The sequence below is a fragment of the Rana temporaria genome, chromosome 4 (assembly GCF_905171775.1).
Source record: "Rana temporaria chromosome 4, aRanTem1.1, whole genome shotgun sequence".
Lineage (NCBI taxonomy): Eukaryota > Metazoa > Chordata > Amphibia > Anura > Ranidae > Rana > Rana temporaria.
This window is the reverse complement of record NC_053492.1, coordinates 235,626,123-235,647,505: the sequence shown is the minus strand read 5'-3', so window position 1 is coordinate 235,647,505 and position 21,383 is coordinate 235,626,123.

Below are 21,383 nucleotides of genomic sequence, written 5' to 3'. Positions count from 1 at the left end.
ACATTTTTGAATGCAGTGACGAGAACATTTGAAGGCGCAAGATGATACATTATTGTCGAACTAACTAATTTCTAACAGTGTGTGTGGTTTTCAGTTGGTGAAGTTTATTCATTCCACAATCAAATGTTAAAAGCAAACAAAGGCCTCATACACACAACCGGGTTTCTCGGCAAAAACCAGCAAGAAACTTGCTGGGAGATATTTTTTTGCCGAGGAAACCGGTCGTGTGTACATTTTCGTCGAGGAAACTGTCGAGAAACTCGACGAGCCAAAAAGAGAGCAAGTTCTCTATTTCCTCGACGGGAATGGAGAAACTTGCCTTGTCGAGTTCCTCGACAGCCTAACAAGGAACTTGACGAGGAAAACGATGTGTTTCGCCTGTCGAGTTTCTCGGTCGTGTGTACGAGGCTTCAATCTTTCGACTGACATTCAAATGTTCTGACAATGTTCTGAACATTTTCATATTAATTTTCCTAAAATATTTTGTTCACAATTCTATCCATTTATGGATACTATTAGGCTTCTACTTCTATAGATGGTGCCTTTTTTACGGTGTCAATTCGCTAGAGTTTGAACATATATATATATATACCTATTTTTAGAGCAGAAGGTTCTTCCATTCTAGCAAGTGCATGTTCTAGGGCTCTGTCCAGGACATCCCTAGGATACTCAGGATCAATATATTTTTGCTTCACTGGGAATTCGATCCCTGTGGTCACCTAAGTCATAACTCTTCTAAACCAAGAAACAGGAAGGCCACTGAGTTCCCAGGATGGCACTAGAATACTTGAATAAGGTGATCCTATCCATGGCTTTTATACATTTTTTTTGTTCAAAAACATAATCTATGAATCAGAAACCTGTAAAATTAAACAAAATGCAAGGTTCGTAGAAAGAGACAATACAAAATATTCAACAGGCATTGAGCGGAACTAAGCCCTCTTATTCTTTAGAGCCAAGGTAGCTACCATCTAAGCCTCTGTTTGATCTGCAGTTACTATGGTGCTGCACATCTGATCAGCTATGACACCAGACATTTGCTGGCTTGACAGTTCAGTTGAGGGCTAGCACTTTTATTCAGGGCATGCCTTGAATGTAATAATTTTGGGAAACAATTAAATATGTTGGTTTAGTTCCGTTTAAGGCCTACATAATTTGGAATGTTTTTATACCATGAAGAAATATATATGCTTGCAAGCAACCTAACCTGTTCCATATTCACATTCAAAAAATTTTCTGTAAGAAACCACTAGCATCTTTTAAGAAAGAGGCTAAAGCTACCACCAATGGCTGTGGTAAAGTATCAATGAATTTGGCCAGTTGTGGGGTAACATTGCGGAAACCCTATAATATGGGGTGATATTTTGACGGTTCAAATTCTTTGTGGATCCTGTGGATTTGCTGTTTGGTAACAAAAATTATTGTTCCAGTATGTAGAAGTGTCTGTCCAGTCCTGTATAGAGTCTAAATGGGGAGCAAATACCTTATTATTATATAACACTTGAATAATGATCTCTGATCTCTAAGGCCCCGTACACACGACCGAGATTCTCGGCAGAATTCAGCCAGAAACTCGATCGGAGCCGTATTCTGCCAAGAAACCCGGTCGTGTGTACACTTTTGGCCGAGGAAACCGACGAGGAACTCGTCGAGCCAAATAGAGAACATGTTCTCTATTTCCTCGTTAGTCAATGAGGAAACTTTGCTCGCCGAGATCCTCGGCGGCTTCACAAGGAACTCAACGAGCAAAACGATGTGTTTTGCCCGTCGAGTTTCTCGGACGTGTGTACGGGGCCTGAGAGACATACAAAATGACTCCAGAGAAACACATTTAAAAAAATAGCAACTGTGACTGGACCATTAAAGAGATAGGGTTCTGGCAGACACCGTAAAGTGATTTCTAGTTTTTGGGAGGGATTAGACCCCCTAATGGGTTTTTTTCTGCTATGCAGGGCTCCATTGGAGAGATTTTCCCTGCTGCACCTGAAAGTGATCCTAACTCTTCTCCACTGTATCCAACACCAAGTAAAAACATTTTATCTGAACATATACATTAATAGGGATATTTATGAAGCAGTCAATTTACATTCACCAATCACTGCAGGTGAATCTTATCATTCAATGTTTTTAATGTAAAGAGAATAATTCACTACCACTGAATTTTTTGTGAATATCACATTTACCACTTTATAAAATTTACCTCTAATGCCGCGTACACACGCTCGGAATTTCCGACAACAAATGTTAGATGGGAGCTTTTGGTCGAAAATTCCGACCGTGTGTAGGCCCTCGGACATTTTCTGTCGGAATTTCCGACAACAAAAATTTGAGAGTTGGTTCTCAAATTTTCCAACAACAAAATCCGTTTCCTCAAAATCCTCATAAATTCCGAGCGTGTGTAGACAATTCCGATGCACAAAATTCCACGCATGCTCTGAATCAAGTAGGAGACGGAAGCACTCGGTCTGGTAAAACTAGCATTCGTAATGGAGATAGCAAATTCGTCACGTTGTAACGGACTGAAAAGCACAAAGCTGAAAAACGCGAAACGTCTCTCACCAAACTTCTACTAACACAAGATTAGTAGAAGGAGAACAAAGGGTAGGCACAATTGGTATGGAACTTCAGTTTTATTGTGCCATTGTATGTGCTGTACGTGATTGCGTTCTTGCACGTGATGTTGGAAAAGTTTTAGAAAAGTTTGCAGAAAAGTCCGAGCGTGTGTATGCTATGGGTGTGACCGGACAACTCCCTTCGGACAAAAATCCAAGGGAAAGTTTGTTTGATGTCAGACCGTGTGTACGAGGCTTAAGATATTCAGACAATTCTACAGCTACATTTAAACAACCTCTGTCATCTTCTTTATTGCTTACTATTACATTTGTGAAAGAACAGGAATAAAGCCAACTGTTCTTTTTGTTGAAATGTTATTCTAATTGCTGTTACACTCAAATTCTATAATTTCTATCTACACGGGGGGCTATCGCAGGTGTGTGAGTTGTATGTACTTGTTTTCTCTAATAAAACTAAAATCAGTTCTACCAAGAATAACAAGAGCGGTTATTCGTTATTTACATTAGTAGCTACTAATGTAACAAATTTATATAATCTCTATATGCTGTCTACAGGAACATCTTTCAGAAAAATTGCACAATAATTATTACTTACTGTGTCTCTTCTAACACACAAACTTTCTATTTTAGCCAAGCATCAAAAACAAATGTATAAAATCATTTCCTGTTGGTATAAATGCCCTACTGATCTTCACACGGTCTATCTCAGTTACACTGGCGTAAACCAGTTAAACCTCCTATGGCAGAATAAGTTTGTGAAATGGGCGAAATTCAGATTATACATGCTGAAGAGAAAACTCTAGAAAGACATCTAGTCGCTTGGTTTCAATGGGAATACTTCTGTACCTCTGATGATTTCCCTCAATACTTATAAATGTATTGCTTTCCTTTGCCTCCCCTAGCCCCCCCCCCCCCAGGGCCTTCTGGTTATGTACAATTAACCCAACTAAATAACCATATGTTATCTCCATAAATATGACTTTCCCCTCTTTTTTGAATTTTTATTTTATTTTATTTTCTCTTACTTCTTGTTTTTCTTTCATAGACCATTTCTTTCTGTTCACAATTTGTTGTTTACATGACTTCTTGTGGATATCATGTGCTAAACACGTAGCACCAGTACAAGTTACAACTACAGTAGTTCTTTGAATGTGATATAGTAGTACTTACTACATTGAGTGAGTGAGTGAGTGAGTGAGTGAGTGAGTAACTTATATAGCGCAACACATGCGAACTGCATCGCCTCTGGGCATTGCAACAGTGTTTACATCACAGGTCTTTTACACTCAAAATAATGCCATGCTGGGTTTTTCCTCCTTTCAGGTTATGACTCTCTGTGAGCTTTCTTTGTATATTGTGTATTGACATATCTGTCTATTGAGGCTTGTCATGGGACTATAACATGATATGCTTTATCATTATGTGACTCATACTTATATGTCTCTACTGTTCTACAAAATCAAACACTATACTTAAAAAAAAAAAAAAAAATACATAATTATTACTTTTTTTTTCACAACACTAAGGCCTTTTCCGCGTTTTGCATTGAATTCAATGCACGTTTCGCCGCGCTAGCTTTCAGCTTTCAGTCGCGTTTTTCTTTCTCTATTCAAAATCAATGGTTCCCTATGGGAGCCCCCTATGGGAGGCCGGGATTTGGGGGCCCCTTATTAAAGGGGAATCCCACATTTCGATTAAGCCCCCCGCCCGCAGACCCCGACAACCAACGGCCAGGGTTGTCGGGAAGAGGCCCTTGTCCCCATCAACATGGGGACAAGGTGCTTTGGGGTGGGGGGCGCAGTGCCCCCCTGCCCCAAAGCATCAACCTCCCCATGTTGAGGGCATGTGGCCTGGTATGGTGTAGGAGGGGGGGGCATTCGCTCGCCCCCCTTCCTGACCTGCCGGGCTGCATGCTCGGATAATGGTCTGGTATGGATCCTGGGGGATCAATTTTTTTCTTACTATGGTATACACTTCATAGGAAATATATTCTGTTATTTCTCTAAAATACTGAAAAACAATTAGTTTGCCAGTAATTTTCGGGTGACCATATGCTATATAATCTGATCTTCTTTAGAAATACCAAAATGATGTAATATAAGGACCTACCTAAATTATTCAATCAATGTGCAGTATATCCACTCAGGAATGGCCAGTTGATTGTAGATCTAAAGAAGATTGTACAATCAGATTGGATAGTGTATGGCCAGCATTAGGATGACCATACACTATACCAGTGATGACGAACCTTGGCACCCCAGATGTTTTGAAACTACATTTCCCATGATGCTCAACTACACTGCAGAGTGCATGAGGATCGTGGGAAATGTAGCTCCAAAACATCTGGGGTGCCAAGGTTTGCCATCACTGCACTATACATTTTTATTGTACAATTTCCTTTAGGTCCTCCCATAGGTGTATAAGGGTGTGCACCCCTAAGCTCAAAACACACATTTCTGTGTGTGTGTATATATATATATATATATATATATATATATATATACACACACGTACAGTCATGGCCGAAATTGTTGGCACCCCAGAAATGTATGTGAATCCGGGCCATTATGTCCAATTTGCTTTTCGCGAAATTACGACGCGCCGACGTTTTGCGAATCGCGACGTCAAAAAAAAGAGTTACGCCGGGAAAATAATTTTTTTTTTAAAATATTTCAAAAGCGACGCGGGAAAGACGGGCATACTTTAACATGGTGGAGTAATTTTCCACTTTGTTAAAGGTGCCCTATCTTTGCAACGGCAAACTAACACTCGCGGCATCGTAACGACGGGAAAAAGCTTTGTGGATCGCCGTAACTCCTAATTTGCATACCCGACGCTGGTTTACGACGCAAACTCCCCCCAGCGGCGGCCGCGGTACTGCATCCTAAGATCCGACAGTGTAAAACTATTACACCTGTCGGATCTTATGGCTATCTATGCGTAACTGATTCTATGAATCAGTCGCATAGATAGAACAACAAATACGCCATCGTATCTGCTTTGTGAATCTGGCCCATACAGTATACACACATAGGTAGATTCACGTAAGGGCGTCTAACTTTAGGGCGGCCTAGCCTAGTCTTTTTAGGCTACACCGCCGTAAATTAGTTAGGCTAGTAGTGATTCTCAAACCACTTACCTGCTAATTTTCGGCGATGTAGCCTAAAACGAGCGGGCGTAAGCGCGCCTAATTCAAATGACTTGGAGGGGGGCGTGTTGTATGGAAATGAGGCTTGACCTCACGTTTTTTGACGTTTTTTGACACTGCGCATGCGCCGGGCGATTACATTTCCCAGTGCGCATTGCGGCTAAGTAGGCCGTACGGGCCTATTGATTTCGACGCGTACGTAAACTACGTAAATCCCGATTCGCGGACGACTTGCGCAAACGACGTAAAAAATTCGAACCTTACAGGGGGAACGGCGGCCATACTTAACATTGTTATTCCACCTCATAGGTGGAATAACTTTAGGCGGCCTATCGCTTACGGAAACAACGTTAATCGACTGGGGCGGGCTCGCGTTCGTTCAGGAATCGACGTAAATGCTCATTTACATAATCTACGCCGGCCGCAATGGAAGCGCCACCTAGCGGTAAGCCAAAACATTGCAATCTAAGATAGGACGGGGTATTTTTCCCATTATCTGTGCCCCTTTCTGATGATCATGTGGTGGTCGGAGCGGAGGGAATATTTCTTCAGTTTTGGGCGCATGGCCTTTCAGCTTCGCTCACATGTTTTTCTGCCTTGGCTCAAGTCCTGGCCAGCCACCTGCCTGCTTATCTCCTTGCCTTCCCTGGCGGAGTGATCTTCCTCCGCTCCCCATCCAGTAGTAGCGGGGGCCCGGAGAGTAAGACTTGAGAGGTTGTGAGGTGGGCGACGACGGGCAGAGAGTCGCTGATTGTTGCCATTACTAGAAAAGAAAAAATATGTCCCCGGATTTCATTTTAAAAATCTGGTCACCTTACTTTACTGATGTTATTGAATTCATGTGGAATAAGTGGATCACTTTATATTTCACAGTTTTGTTAAATGACAGTATTAGAGGCTACACGTTTTCCAGCAATTAAAGGACTTACCCTGAATATAATGACATGTTTACACAAATTTCCAGGAAGGTAACATTCAATAAATTGTCACGACTCAACAGAGCAGTCATCTGACATTGAGCTGCACATTCAATCAGAGCCAGGTCTGGGCTGGGCGGACACAAAAGAGTCTGTTCTGGGTGGCAGTGGATTGATGTGTTGTGGAAAAGCAATCTTCAAATGTATAACAACACATGAAGCTAAAATGTTGATATTTGCCTGGCAGGGTTTTTCTAAACAGCTTGTCTGACTGAATTGCTATTGATCTAAATTCCCTAGCTATTCTAAATGATAACAAAACATGCTGCCTCTACTGTATTGTTATATAACCTAAGTTCAGTTTACAAAACAAATTCAGGTTACAAAAATAATTTTAATAGATTATAAATAATACATGATATGATCGGAAGTGAATGGCATTAGAAAATTACGGTAGATTTTTTAACAGAATTTGCATACATATTATGTGGGAAACAACTATTTTAAAGAGTGTTACATTTACAGGATAAATATTTCCTTCAATGGAAGTCTAATTCCCAGGATTCCCAGGGCTCCTGTAAAGTCCAACAAGACTTGTTGGACTTTACATGTAAGAAGTCTATTGGCCAATAGACCAGCTCTTCACTCTACTCAGCTATGCCATTAGCAATCAGCACATTGACCAAAATGAGTCCTCACAAAAGAAGTGAAATTATGATGTCATCAAGTGAGGGGCGGCAAGGAGACTCAACAGCTGATCAGTGGAGAGAAGAAAACAATCACTGATCCCCGCCACTGGAAGTGGGTTCTTTGAAAGCCACATGACAGTAAGCTAGGATTTTGGAATCATTTAAAAAAAAAAACGATTGGATAGGAGTGGGGTGGTGAAACAAAGCTTTTTTTGCTCAAAGTTGGGCTTTAAAGGACCATGTTTCTTGTATTGCTTCACTGTTAGGAGTGTGCTACATGCTATCTCTCTCTCTCTACCTGCAGTCACTTCTCCATTTTCCAAAGCTGCCTCTTTGGTCTGCCTTATTGTTTGCAGGTAACCCTTTCTCCTCAGCTATTGTCTGGCATTCCCCTCAGGTGCTATCCTCATTGCTAGGCAGCAGCTCCTCCTTCTGTATAGCCTCTTCCCAGATTGGGGGGTAGAATCTTGCGCCCAAAAAAATATATTGAACTTAATAATTAAATAAATAAAGTAAAAATGCTGAGCTGCTCCCTAAAAATTACAGTGAAATGTAACCATACAATTGAGTGAGAAAAAAGAAGCGCTAGCACATGAACCATCTATGTGTAAACAAATGAATAACAATATCAATAACAATGATCAATTTAAGTGATGAGTGAATACAAATAAACATACTATAATTGTCAAAGCAATATATTGATGTCCATTAAAGTGCCGATCCCCAATTGGGAGAAGAATACATAAATAAATAAATAATTGATGTGCAGAAAAAAAGTCCATAAATTGAGGTAGATGGATATTAAATGCTTGAAAGATGATTCCACTTAATTAATAAAGATTTCCACCTCCACCAGAAAAAGGTAAATCACCACATAAGTGCTCATGGATGGCACCCTACCGCAAGCTGTTGACCACTTTAATTAAAAAGAAGTCAAATAAGGCATAAGGTGAACCAAACAGATTCCAGGCTGGATTCTTGATGTCTTGATACCGCCACACTCCACACCACATGACGTAATCAAAAAGAAGAAGGATATCGCCATAGAATAATACCATTTATTTAAAATTGATTAAGAACAAGCAACGCCAAATGGCCTCTTACTTGAAAAGTGCTTTGCCCTTGATTCATATCTGGAGTGGAACACATTTTTTGACACACAACTTATGTGGATTTGTTTTCACTTGTTATTTGGATTATTTGGAAGATCATATTTTATACTGTTATTAGCATATTTAAATTATTGCAAGCGCCATTACACCCCCCCTGTATTTTATCTTTGGGTAAGGTTACTTAAAGGATAAGTTCACCTTTTTTTTTTCTAAATTCCTGCTCCCCTATGTACCAATATATCATTAATGTACTCCTTTAACCACTTCCATACCAGGTACTTACGCAGCTTCCCGCCCAAGCCAATTTTCAGCTTTCAGCACTGTCGCACTTTGAATGGCAATTGCGCGGTCATGCTACACTGTACCCAAACAAAATTGGCGTCCTTTTTTCCCCACAAATAGAGCTTTCTTTTGGTGGTATTCGATCACCTCTGCGATTTTTTTTTTTTGCGCAACAACTAAAAAAAGGCTGAAAATTTGGAAAAAAAAATACGTTTTTATTTTTTTCTGTTAATTTTTTTGTAAATAAGTTTTCTCTTTCAATTACGGGCACTGATATGGCGGCACTAATGGGCACCGATGAGATGGCACTGATGGACATCGATGAGGTAGTACTGACGGGCACAGATGAGGTGGCACTGATTGGCGGCGCTGGTATGCGACACTGATGGGCACACATAGGCGGCACTGATGGGCACACATAGGCGGCACTGATGGGCACACATAGGCGGCACTGATGGGCACACATAGGCGGCACTGATGGGCACACATAGGCGGCACTGATGGGCACTCATGGGCGGCACTGGGCACTCATAGGCGGCACAGATGGGCGGCACTGATGGAAACTTATGGGTGGCACAGATGGGCACTGATAGGTGGGCACTGGGCATGGATGGGCACTGTGGGGTGGCACTGATGGACACTGGGGTGGCGCTGATGGACACTGGGGTGGCGCTGATGGACACTGGGGTGGCAGCACTGATTTTTGCCAGGTTGCCAGTCAGTGCCCATTTGTGGGCACTGACTGGCATCTTTTTTTTTTTTCTTTATGCTTTTTTTTTTTTTTTTTTTCTGTCATTTTTTTTTTTTTTTTCTGTCATTTTTTTTTTTTTTGCCCACCCTGGTGCTCCAGGGTGGGCATCCCTGGTGGTCCAGTGTGGCGATCCGAGGGGGGGCTGCGCTGATAAACAATCAGCGCTAACCCCCCCTGTCAGGAGAGCCGCCGATCGCGAGTGAGGAAGAGCCATCGACGGCTCTTCCTGTTTACATCGTGATCAGCCGTGGTTGGACACGGCTGATCACGTGGTAAAGAGTCTCCGCCGGAGGCTCTTTACCGAGATCGGAGATGCAGGGTGTCAGACTGACACCCCGCATCACCGATCGCCGCGATGCGCGCCCCCACGGGCGCGCGCGGCATGAAATCCTGCAGGACGTTCTAGAACGTCCTGTCAGGATTTCATAACCACTTCCCGGACGTAAATCGGCCATAGGCCGGGCGGGAAGTGGTTAAAAGTCTCCATTACTTCCAGGACAGACCTTGGGACTTGACACAGGAAGTAGTTTACCAGCTGACCTCATTAGCACACACCCTGCACCCTCTACCCTCCAGCACATCACTACCACCATCAGGTGCACGTTTTCCAAATGCAATCAGTGAATACCATTCTCACTAAATACAGAGCCATAAATCGTTGGTTTCGCAGATTGTTCAGGAGCTGAGCGATCAGATAACAGCATATATAGCTGTAATATTTAAAACACGAGCAGTATGTCCTGGGTTCTGTAAAGCTCACCATACACTAAACAATCTGATTGTACAATTTCCTTTAGCTCTACCATCAACTACAGTATGAAGTGCATGGACATGCCTGATTAGATACAGAATGATTGGATAGATTGTGTGTCCTCCTATTATATGGTTGCATTAAACTTAAAAGGAGACCATACAGAGATTGTACAATCAGGTTGTTTAGTGTACGGCCACCTTTATACACCTAAAATTAACTAGTTGCGCTTTCGGTGCCATTTATTGTTAACAGAACACCAAACACAGAAGTAAACACACATGTTGCCACGAGAAAAACAAGCCAAAAAACGTGCTCTCCCGCTACGCTAAGTGTGAACAGGGCTTGATTGTGAAATTGGTTTGTTTACACAAGAACAATGAGGCTCCATTCACATATGTGTGTTTCCGAATGCATGGCAAACCACACAGAAAATGTGTGCTTTGCGGTGAGTTTCAGAAAGGAGCTGCAAACACACCATAAAATACACTAAAAAATGCACCGTGCTTTGCTATAAAAAAAAGTTCTGGTGCTTTTTAGTATCAATTGTCACTAGAAAAAAAAAGTGAACTTTCACACTGAGGGGGTGGGGCGTCGGCGGTAAAGCATAGCTATTTTTAGGCTGATTACAGGCACTTTTAACCCCTTTTCAGACGCTAGATGGGGGCAAAAAGCGAAAACAATGTTAAAGTGCAGCTAAAAATAGCACTTTACCGCCGATGCCCCCAAAGTGCCCTTAATGTAGTTGTGGCTTTAAGCCATGTGTCTTCAAACTATGGCCCTCCAGTTGTCCAGGAACTACAATTCCCATCATGCCTAGTCATGTCTGTGAATGTCAGAGTTTTACAATGCCTCATGGGATGTGTAGTTCCGCAACAGCTGGAGTGCCGTAGTTTGAGGATCCCTGCTTTAAGCCTATGCTTCTTATCAGTCAAGGCTGATGTAGAAGGTGTAGGGATCTGCAGCCCCCTACTGTCTGAATTTGTACATACCTGTAATATATTATATATGCACTTCCTGTTTTGGCTGTTGTCCCACAAGGAAGCCTCTTCTAAAGATGATAGTCAAGAAAGCCCACAAACAGTTTGCAGAAGACAAGCAGACTAAGGACATGGATTACTGAAACCATGTCCTGTGGTCTGGTGAGACCAAGGTAAACTTATTTGGTTCAGATGGTGTCAAGCGTGTGTGGCGGCAACCAGGTTAGAAGTACAAAGACAAGTGTGTCTTGCCTACAGTCAAGCATGGTGGTGGGAGTGTTATGGTCTGGAAATGCGTAAGTGCTGCAGGCACGGGGGAGCTACAGTTTATTGAGGGATCCATGAATACAAACATGTACTGTGACATACTGAAGTAGAGCATGATCCCCTCCCTTCGGAGACTGAGCCGCAGGGCAGTATTCCTACATGATAATGACCCCAAACACACCTCCAAGAAGACCACTGCCTTGCTAAAGAAACTGAGGGTAAAGGTGATGGACTAGCCAAGCAGGTCTACAGACAGTGGCATCGCTAGGGGGTGGCTACTGGGGCTATATCCCTGCGTCTCTTACCTGTAGCAGCAGTGCCGGATTAACGTAGGAGCGTATCTGCTGCATTTGCATCCGGTGGCATTCTACAGGGAGCGGCACACACCCGCCTGCAGAAGGGTTGGACTGGGCCGCCGATCAGAGTTGCGCTGGCTACGTCTTTGCCCCCACCTCCACCGCTGACTTAGGCTCCTACTGATCACTGGTTGCTAGAGCTGCCTAGCGTCTAGCAACCAGTGACGTCATGGCCGCGACTCCCAGGCTTGCAGAGGGAGCATGAGGCAGTGTTCTGTGAAATTCTCCAACAGAACAGCAGCTCCAATGTTCAAAGCAGGGGAGGATTTTACTTCCTCTTCCTCCACGCCAAGTACTCTCTATGGTCCACTGCATTCACCTCCTCTATGATCTTCTCCAGGCTTCTGCTGCAGAACTGGAACTGTGTGAAGCCTGTAAGATTAGCAGAGTATGTGACATCCCCCCAACTAGTGAAGGACTACATGAACTCCTGGGATCTAAGAATGTAACCCCTTAGATCTCAGGGCCCAGGATTAAATTTATGCTTGGACCCTGATGCCCCATGATACAATTCATGTACAAAAATATCTAAAAAATTATGTAAAAGATTACATTCATGTTTCAGATTATCACCCATATCCCTTTACAAAAATAGATACAGATCATAGTCTCTATTTAGGCCATGGGGATGTAAAGAATTTAGCTTGTTTAACCACTTGTCCACCGGGTCTATTCTAGCACTTCTCTCCTTCATGTAAAAATCTACATTTTTATGCTAGAAAATTAATCAGAACCTCCAAACATTATATATATATATATATATATATATATATATATATATATATATATATATATATATATATATATATATATATATATATATTTTAGCAGACACCCTAGGGAATAAAATGGCGGTCATTGCAACTATTTTTCTCGCACGGTATTTGCGCAATCATTTTTCAAACGCTTTTTTTGGGGGGAAAAAAAAACAGTTTCATGAATTAAAAAATAACAAAACAGTAAAGTTAGCCCAATTTTTTTGTATAATGTGAAAGATGATGTTACGCCGAGTAAATAGATACCTAACATGTCACGCTTTAAAATTGCACACACTCGTGGAATGGCGCAAAAAAATCTCCATAGGCGTTGCTTTAAAAAAAAAGTGCTAGAATTGTTGCTCACGCTCTAACGCATGCTGCGATACCTTACATGTGGGGTTTGAACGGCGTTTAGATATGTGGGCGGGACTTACATGCGTGTACGCTTCTGAGCACAAGCTACCGGGGACAGGGGCGTTTAAAAAAATATATATTTAATTTATTTTTATTTTACTTAATTTTTTTAATTTTTACACTTTTTTGACATTTTTTTTTGATCACTTTTATTCCAATTACAAGGAATGTAAACATCCCTTGTAATAGGAATCACTGTGACAGGTCCTCTTTATGGAGAGATGTGGGGTCAATAAGACCCCACATTTCTCCTCCAGGCTTGAAAGCATGAGATCGTGACAAAATAAAATTCACCGATTTCATGCCGACAGCCGCGATTGCGGCTTTGTTTACTTCCCAGGCGTGACGTCACAACGTCGCGCCCAGGCCTCCGATGGTCACAGTAATCTCTATTGTCGCGAGCCAGCGCAGGCCGATCCGTTCTCCGGGCCCCCGATGGTACGGGAGAGCCCGGAGAAGCATTGGATGATGGCGGGAGGGGGGGGACGTCCACTCCTGCTGCCTATAAGAACGATCAATCGGTGGAACTGTCTCTATGATCATTCTTATTGTGCAGAGAATCGCCGGCAGAAGACGGTGATATCTGAATGATGCCTGTAGCTGCAGGCATCATTCAGATATCACTGCACAAAGTCGAAATGTCATATGACGTCCTCGGTAGGCAAGCGGTTAATCCACCATTAATATTGTAAAACAGTCTGTATAAATCTTGATCTAACATGAATTTATTCAAGTAACTCTTAAGGCAAAATGAGAGCCCTTTATTTAGGACACTTACCTCCTCAGAGGAAAGTATTCTTGTAGAGATATTATGCACTAAGTTCTCTGATTTCGATTGCCCCGTGTGTTGAGACATAGTAGGTATGAAGATCCCTCTCTGGTGTTGTACAATCTGGTTTGCATCCGTGATCTGTCCTCCCACTGAGCCTGATAAAAAAAAAACAGTGGGAGAAGAGTCAGTATCAGTAGAAACTACTAAAAAGAAGCCAAACGCCCCATCTCTTCTCATGGAACCTTGTTCAATCCGACCTCATCGTGTGTATGATCATGGCCACCTGTAGACTTGATTTCTTTGATAGCCCTCACTATCATGATCAAATTTACTCCGCTTCTTAGTCTCCAATTCTATTTGATATTTTGCAATATTGATGTCCAGAGACTCCTTTGAGGCCTCGTACACACGACCGAACATGTCTGCTGAAACTGGTCCGCGGACCAGTTTCCGCGGACATGTTCGGTCGTCTGTACGGCCGACCGGTCAATTTTCCGGCAGATCGGACAGGTTTCCAGCGGAAAAATGTTTCTTAGCATGCTAAGAAACATGTCCGATGGAAGCCTGTCCGTCTGACATGTTCGGTCGTCTGTACGACTCACCTGACATGTCCGCTTGGCCGAAAGCCCTCGCATGCGTCAAAGTGATTCGACGCATGCGTGGAAGCATTGACCTTCCAGGGTCGCGCACGTCGCCGCGTCACTGCGTTCGCTGTCCGCGGGAAATTTGGTCTGATGGTGTGTACAGCCATCAGACCAAAATCCGCCAGCGGACATGTCCGATGAAAACGGTCCACGGACCGTTTTCATCGGACATGTCCCGTCGTGTGTACAAGGCCTAAGTCATTAGATTGAAAGAACATTTGTTTAAAATCTGCATGAATGTATTTTTATATTCATCATTGTCATTAAAGAGTGTAGGAGCGAGTCTTACCCGCAAACCTCTAGGGATCCGCTGTACTTTGTGATATTCAGCTAGTGGTAATCCATGTAATTCCAATGATATGTACTTCTTTTGTAGTTTTTCCCATGAGCGTGTATTGTGCACAGGAGTGTTGCCAGTTAGAAATTCTCTAGAGCCAGCCACTCGGGAAACAATCTGTGTGACCTCTTCCTGTGAGAACCAAACTGTATTACCAGGATTCGATTCTATTATGGAGAGAAGAACAATATAGAGTGTAATATAGAGACAAGGTGGGACACCTCTGCCATGTCTTACTCTTGCTGCAGAGATTGACATCTGATGTGCTTCCACCAGATATATAACAAAAAATTGGAGATGAAATCTCAATTTATTTTCAAAAGCATTTTGCGTAATTTTTCATGCATATACAAGTAACGACTGCACAGTTTCGGACAGTGAACATGCTAATTACCTTTATTGGCTAATGTATCTAAGCCAACTACAAGTACACACAGGTGTATCCTTTTTGAAAAGAAATTGAGATTGTATCTCCAATTTTTGGTTATATATCTGGTGGAAGCAGTATCACATCAGATGTGAATCTCTACAGCAAGAGTAAGACACTGTCTTGGCACCGGTAACACACACAATTTTTTCCAAAGAGTAAGACACTGCAGAGGTGTGCCACCTTGTCTCTATATATATATACACATATACACACACAGTATGGGCCAGATTCTCGTACATTTGCGGCGGCGCAACGTAACCCGTTTATGTTACACCGCCGCAAGTTTTCAGTGTAAGTGCCTGATCCACAAAGCACTTACCTGTAAACTTGTGGTGGTGTATCGTAAACACGTCCGGCGCAAGCCCGCCCAATTCAAATGGGGCGTGTACCATTTAAATTAGGCGCGCTCCCGCGCCGGACGTACTGCCCATGCTCAGTTTAGAAATTCCCGCCGTGCTTTGCGCGATGTGACGTCATTTTTTAGAACGGCGACGTGCGTAGCGTCCATTCGTATGGATCGCCGTAAATGCTCATTAGCATACCCGACGCAGGAAAACGACGCAAACTCCACCCAGCGGCGGCCGAAGTATTGCATCCTAGGATCGGACGGTGTAAGTCAATTACACCTGTCGGATCTTAGGGCTATCTATGCGGAACTGATTCTATGAATCAGTCGCATAGATACACTCAGAGATACGACGGTGTATCAGGAGATACGCCGTCGTATCTCTTTTGTGAATCTGGCCCCATATTACTTCATGCACACATTACTATTAGTTAGCAGAAAAACATGCCACTCACATCTCAGCATTTTGTGAAATTAAAAATTATTGCCGTTACAGTACTAGAACTAGCATTATTTAGGACAGCATTTTCAAACACCCTGCAGTGCCTTCTGGGTTCTTCAGGGGTGCCTTGGCAAAATGTCTAAAATTTGCCCCAAAATGCCCAAACATTTTCAACAAGCCAGCAATTGGCACTTTTTGGAGGGGGAGCATGTACCTGGTTTGACAGCAATCTGAGCCAGAAGTTCGGTCCCCCCCTCCTTCACCCACAGTCTTCTGGTACACATCACATGTCCCAGAAGACTACAGGACAATTTACAAGGTGCAGCACGGCTTCCGCAGGCACAGTAGGAAACCGGCTGTAAAGCCGCAAAGCTTCACTTCCTGTTTCCCTTACTTACACGATTCGGGCGAGGACATCAATAGATCCCTGGACAGGTAAGTATCCTTATATTAAAAGTCAGCAACTACAGTATTTGTAGCTGCTGACTTGTAATATTTTTGGGGGAGCTTGGAGCTCCTCTTTAATTGTAGCAAAGAAAAATCAGGTCTCTCCTGCTGTGTCAGACACAGCTTTGTAAATCTCACAACTGGATAGGCAGAAATATAAATCCTCTGGCAGATAAAATAGCTACCTCATATGTATGTCATCTTTGTATTTGGCTGTTTGCCTGGAGGTCAGCTTTTAATTTAGAACTGTATTGCACTAACGTCATGGAGAAGTATGGGACTTATGTAACAAAGAAATACAAGCACTGGCAATCCTCTAGAGGACATTTACAGAGAATTCTTACTTGGGATGCACCGATAGTGATACTAATATTGGTGCCGATACCAAGCATTTGCACAAGTATTGGTACTAGTGCAAATGCTTGGATGCCTAATCCGATACTTGTTGTATCGGTTTAAGCTCAGTGGGGGGGGGCAGGCCGCTTCACAGGTGATTGGTGAGCCGGTGGGGCAGTTACAAGCACCGCTCTCCCTGCATAGCTTTTCTGACAGCTGCTTCTCCTCCTCTCCCTCCTGCGGCTGCTTTATTATATGCTATACAGGGAGATCGGTGCCTTTAATGGCCCCCAACACCACACCAATCATCCCAGACTGTCACTCTGTGTCCTGGCCCCCCCGGATCCTCCTTCCTCTCTCTGGTGTCCTCCTCCCTCTGTCTGGGTCCCGGCCCCCCGGGTCCTCCTCCCTCTCCCCAGGTCCTCCTTCTACTCTCTGGTGTTCTGCTTTCTCTCTCTGGGTCCCCGGTTCCCGGAGTCCATCTTTCTCTCTCCGGTGTTCTCCTCCCTCTCTCTGGGTCCCTGGCACCTGTCCTCCTCCTTCCCAGTGGTGTCCTCCTCTGCCTCTTCTCCCCGGGTTCTCCGTGACCTCCTCCGGTCCCTTCCCCTGTCCAGGATCTGTCAGGATGGAGAGCGGAGGAAGGAGCCGGTAAATCTGTAATTTACCGGCTCCTTCCTTTTCTGAATGAACAGAGTGAGTGATTACTGACTGTCCATTCATAACTGAGCATCGTAAACTGTGTTTACGATGTCTCAGTTTATGAATGGAGAGGAGCCTCTGTCTCCTGTACATTCATTTTCAGTGCAGCTGAGGCTGCTGAGAAAGGAACTGGGGAATCTGTGTCCTCAGTCCCTTTCTGTGTCTCAAAGGGAAGGTGTCTGTTTATACCCCTGATATCTCACCAAAGCCCCTCCCCCTCAACAGGGCTGATAATAAATAAATAAATATTTAAAGGTGAAATTGTAATAATAAAAAAGAAAACCGTCCAAAAAATAATAACAAAAATAAATTGTAAAAAACTAAATTGTAAAAACTTAAATAAAAACTACTGACACAGTCCATGCCTCATCAGTACCACCTATCAGTGCCCATCAGTGCTGCATATCAGTGCCACTGTCACACGACATTAAAAAAAGTATCGGTCTTAAAAAAGTGTTATCGGTGCACCCCTACTTCTTTCCATCCTCCTGCATCTGAACATTCCCACCCTTCTTTAAATGAACATCAATACTGGTGCCTGTATTTATATTCACGTGCATCTCAGATGTCTGTTGTACATACTGTACTCTACTACCCTTGCTGCATTTACCACCATAATTCTTTATCTACGTTTTGGAGAATGGGAAGCATTAGTTGCTAATTTGTTTGATATAGTCATTTTTTTTTCAAGGAAGTTGAATGGAAAGTTCTTTCTTAAATCCGTTGGGTCCTATTTCCGTGTACAAATCATTTTAGAGGCTTTAAAAAAACAAAAATATATTACAACTTTCACAGACCTCTGGGATGATGGTTGTGCTTTTTGTATCATATGTTCAGCTCATGTATTTTTTAACATAGAAGGACAGACTAGCAGCAAAAGTCTGCCTTGCAGCTGGCTTTTATTTAAGTAGCAGATGTATCCGTTACAAAGGAACATACTATTTTAAGGTGCAGTGCTGTAGAGAGGAACTAAACATATCACATTAAACACTTTTATCAAAACCTCATGTTCAATATATATCAAGTCATGGGTTTGAAAGCAATAAACTGACAGTATACTATACGCTTACTTATATAAGTCATACAGTATTATGTCATCTACAACTTGCTGTGTTGATCTTTCTTGAGGAGACCACATAGGAATCCACAATAATGGAAGTGATTCAAATTTTTATTTGAATATATTAAGATATAATAGTAGATACCGGTCATAAACTGTTGGCGCTATATAAATTGTGTATAATAATAATACTGGTATTTAATTTAATAAAAAAAATAAGCAAAATGTGTATTTTTTTTTTCCCACAAAGCCAACATAAGGCTCTTATAATCAATTACTGCAGGCATGTGACATGGGCAGGCTGGATCAAGTATGTATGTTATCAGCTGAGGAGACCCTGATGGCATGCAGCACGCTGCTTCTGTGACTGCTGTGTGCTCTGGCTACCGCGGATTGCGGTTCCCAGTACCTGGCTGCTTTGAGCTATGCAATGCAATCACATGATCGCAATGTAGACACAACTGTCATGAATGGGTTTCATTCATAACAGCTGTGATTAGTATTGTGATTCTGTAATTGGCCCACAGCTATCACATGGTACATGGCCCAATTACAGTACCCTGTACCATGTGAAAACTGTGGGCCAATCACAGCATACATTAGCAGCTGTTATGTACCTATTCATGACAGTTTAAAACATTGCTGTTACAGTGTTACAAATACTACAGTGCCACTATTGTGACACTGAACTACTCTGACGAAAGTACTGTATGTAATATATATATATATATATATATATATATATATATATATATATATATATATTATATATATATATATATATATATATATATATATATATATATATATATATATATATTATATATATATATATATATAAAACAAATGTAAAAAAAAGAAAAAAAAGAACAAAGATTACATTTTTTTAAATTTAATAAAAATGTACCTATTTATTTACATACTCTCACCTGTCAGTATCCCTGATCACTGCCACACTAGTAATATGATGGCACTGTACTGCACTGGTGACAGTATGTAAAAAATATTGTGAAGAAAATTTAATTGTATTCAATGTCTTCATTTTCCAAATCAACAGTTGTTAAATTGTCAACAAATTACAACTTCAAAAAACTCACCATGCCTCTTGCTAAATACATCAGACTGTCTACTTTCCGAAAAGGGGTCATCTGGGGGGTATTTTTTTTCCCTGACATTTTTCAGGGCCTCAAGAAATGAGAGGCGTCAGTACATCAGGATTGATAATTTTTCAGATATACTGAATATTCCATAGTTTGTAGATGCTATAATTTTCACACAAACTAATTAATATGCACTGACACACCATAACCATGTGAGTACCCTCTCTAGGGTCTTTTTCTTAAATAAATATATTTTGATATAAACAATATCACACTATGGAGCCTTTTTTATCATTTTTTTATGAGGGACAGTACTACAGAGCTGGAGACAGCAGCACAAAGCACTTTGGGACCCAGCAATATACCTAGAATCCAGAGGTGATTCATAAGCGTGTTTAGACCAAGCTTAATCGCAAGGTCGCACGCTCAGAGGTAAACGGCTACTACTTAAGGGTGGGGAGCACCTGTGTGTGGATGTCAGAGCACCGTTTGAACAACACTTATGGAATCATAGTTCTCAAATCAGAGAAGGGCTTTTGATGCAATTTGGGCTGCATCGCATTATGCGATTAGTGCAGCACAGCATTTATGCACCTCAGCACTTTATATCATTTCACAAATTTTTGTCACTTAATAGTTTGCAATATTGTTTCATTACCTCAGTATTTCTGTCACTTTATATTTTGCAGTATTGTTTTATTACCATATTAAGTGATAATTGGATTATGCACTTTGATCTTCACTATGTGATATATGGATTATGAATATTATGTTTATTGAAAAGTCACAATTCTTATAAGTTAGCTGATATTTTACATATAATTAGTTAGGACTTAATGCGGCCATACACGGTTCAAATTTCGACATAATTTTCTTTCGAAAATCATATATAAAAAAAAACACTCTCCTAGTTGATGGTGTGTGTATGCCTGGGCATACACACACACCATCAACTAGGAGAGTGTTTTTTCGTCTAATTGCCATTTGTCTATGTTCTGTACTTGTCTATATGTTGTTTTTACATGCACCGTGGGTGCCTGCCACATGCATTATTACCAAGTGCCAGTGTCTGTACCAATTAAAGACCTATTCCCATTAAAGACCTATTTTTTACCTTGACACTTTGGCCTTTACAATCCCACCTAGGGGGAGATACTCTCTTTTTGCTTTGTTTTTTTTTATACACAGTTTTATATACAAAATTAATATACTGTACAGGACGCCAGGGTTGGGTCCTGGAAGGGTGCTATACAGCACCACTATTTGGGCTATGGTCCCTTTAAAGAGCTGTGAGAGTGTTCAGAGGGTCACCCAAAATGGGTGAGGGATTCCCGGTGTAAGAGTTAATCCAGAGAGGACTGGCTCGCAATCCTCTCTGTCTTGATAGAGTCATTTGGGGCCCGGAATTTCGGAGGCTCCAAAGTGCTATTCGGGTGGGAAAGAGCCTCCACCCTTGACCACTGGGAGTTAGCACTCAGGGAGTTAACACTTACAGAGAACAGCTCATAAAACAGGAAGTGGTGCTAGAGGTGTGTGAAGGAGTATGGGGTTTGTACCTGTGAAGATGAACTGGGAGTCTGCTGGGAGCTGTTAAAAATACAGTGAGGACTTTTGAAATTCGGAGGCGAAGACCCATCTACAAACAAACTGTATGTGTTTTTGCTTTGACTTATTTTTGTGCTGAAGACAAGTAGACTTTTATTTGATGTCGAAGCTAAGCAGACTTTTCTGTTAACGTTTTCCCTGTGTGCTGAGCAAAGCCTTATCTTGGT